The sequence below is a fragment of the Montipora capricornis genome, chromosome 6 (genome assembly GCF_036669925.1).
Source record: "Montipora capricornis isolate CH-2021 chromosome 6, ASM3666992v2, whole genome shotgun sequence".
Lineage (NCBI taxonomy): Eukaryota > Metazoa > Cnidaria > Anthozoa > Scleractinia > Acroporidae > Montipora > Montipora capricornis.
In genome coordinates, this window is record NC_090888.1 from 37,806,657 (window position 1) to 37,809,156 (window position 2,500).

Consider the following 2,500-nt stretch of genomic DNA (forward strand, 5'->3'; position numbering starts at 1 on the left):
GGAGGTACGGAGTGGTGAGGTTAAGCATACAACGGAACCAGTTGTAGTATGCACTTGGGGAGAAAACGACACTCTAAGTCGCGGGCCTTCTGACTTAAGTACCACAGATAATGTCCCTCAGTTGCCCGTCACCGAAAAGGAAGAGATAACGAACTCAGCCAAAGACAAGATTGATCGTGGTTCCTTCGGCATTGTGTACAAAGGTCTGGGCTGGGACCAATGTTGCAGCCAAGCAAGTGAAGCTAGGAAATGCCAAGCGTCTTCAGTCTGTTGTGGAGACAGAAGTTCGGTTGCACAGCATGGTTCATCACCCAAACATTGTGCAAACAATGGCAATTTCATATTTGAACAATTCCGTTTATATGGTTTCTGAACTCGTCGATGGGCGGAACTTAGATGAACTACTTTTTGGCAAAGATGAAAAGTCCCAAAGCTTTACCATTCAGTGCTGCAATAAGCTTGCTGTGGGAAAACAAATTGGTCAGGCTATTGGCTACCTGCATAACCTGAAACCCCCGTTACCACACAGGGACATCAAACCAGCTTACGTTTTCGTGGCCAAAGACACCTACATCACTAAACTATGTGATATGGGGCTGAGCAAGCTAAAGTCTGCACATTCTGTGAGCCAGACAAGCAGTACAGCACTCACGGGAACCCCTTCCTACAAGGCTTCTGAGCGTCTATTATAAAGGAAGAAAGCCACAGTCCATTCAGACGTATGGTCATTAGCATGTACACTGTTGGAACTATTCACTGAAAAAGATTGTTGGGAACTACTGGATGAAAAGAAAGTGTCACCTGGAGAAGGAAGCGGTGCTATGGACGCTGATGTCACTGCCCTAATTGCAGTTATGAAGAGGAAAGAACGTCCTCTCACACTAGAGTTTATTCCAAGCACAGTTGGTGCTTCCCTTGAGCATATCCTCAAGAAATGTTTCAACTACGATTTGGGCACCAGGCCTCATGCGATCGACATTGTTAATGCTTTCCCCTACATTGTGAGAACTGGGAAGCTTAAGGCAGTGTTTGTTGATAAGATACTGTCAATGTTGTTTATTTTGGATTAGCCAATCACAGCAAGGATCTGAACGTTTTTTAGTCAGTTATCTCACAATATAATTGAAGCGCGTTGTTCTCATTTGAGGGCGGCTCGTAATCCGGTTTAATTAATGTCACTAGCTCTTCTAAATCCTTGTTGTAATCAACTACCCTCTCGGAGTAAATTTCTTTGCACGCATTGGCATCCTCCAAATGGGTACTCACCAAGAAATTGTGTGTACCATAGACTTCCGGTATAAAAAACATGACATCAGGTTTACCACCCTCTACTTCAAATCATTTTTGTTGTTGAATGTTGTGTGTATTCCACACGTCTGCCACGAGATGTAGTTCCTGGCGAAGGATCGGTAGGAAAAATAATTTTAAACATTCTGTGATAAAAATATTGAAGATCCGTTACCAGGATTCATATTAAGAAAAAAGTAAAATCGTTCTCTGGTAAAAAGTTTTGAAAAAACTATGAGCTTTCGACCATGCCATGCCTATGTGCCATGACTCCAAGACATTGGAGTCATGGCACACGGCAAAAACTGTAGGGGCAGACAACAATTCGTGCCCGCTCCCAAGACAATATCACATTCTCTTAAAGAAACACTAATTTTCTTAGCATTTTAAACATTCTTTCCACTACATGCTTTTACCCTTTAATTTATGCGAATTTTTCGTTATATTTAAATTTCTTTCGCTTTTAGGCTTCACACATTTTTATCCGTTGAAGGCAGCAGTTCAGTCTGTCGAAAGCTCATAGTTTTTTCAAAACTTTTTACCAGAGAACGATTTTACTTTTTTCTTTATTCTGTGATAAGGTAGTCGTTTTCATACCTACCCGAATCACCTAGATCCTTAAATAAATTTATCCACCACCCCCTTCAGCCCTCGCGAAATTTAGACCACCACCCTTCAATAAAAGTTCCTCTTCTGGTGAAATCATCACTGTCATTCCAGCGAAAGAATTGTTGAAGTGTGCTAATGATTGTATTTTCTGTTCCTTTGTCGCAGCGCATCCTTCTGGGAACCCCAAGGTACGCACGGAGAGAACTATTCCATGTTGTAAAGCCAGAAAACCAACGATTTCAGCATTACTAAACCCTTGCAAGAAGTAGCTTGTGATAAGGTGCTCTCTCGCCACATCATTGCCTTTGCGTAATGCGGGCGTGTAGTCAGGTAAAACGCCCTTCGATGGACATAACGCATGTAGAAGAATAACGAAATCAAACAACCTATAATACCAGAGGAAACGTTCGTCAAGCACGACAATTGCACGTTTTAAATAAAGTGGTTAAAAACCAGTTGTAACTGAAGACTCTTTACTCACCGAAACATAGTAGTGGGCTAGCCAAGATAACAGTGAGGACGTAAACTGCACAATGCAAATTGTTTCCACTGACAGAAATGTCATCATGTGAGTCCGAAGTGTACCAATGAACGTGTCTGAAGT

General features: G+C 42.0%; 1 pseudogene; it reads left to right on the forward strand.

The window, feature by feature from the left end:
* Positions 1-1,005, forward strand: part of LOC138053853 (uncharacterized) — a 1,094-nt pseudogene extending 89 nt beyond the window's left edge.
* Positions 1,006-2,500: the final 1,495 nt, after the last annotated feature.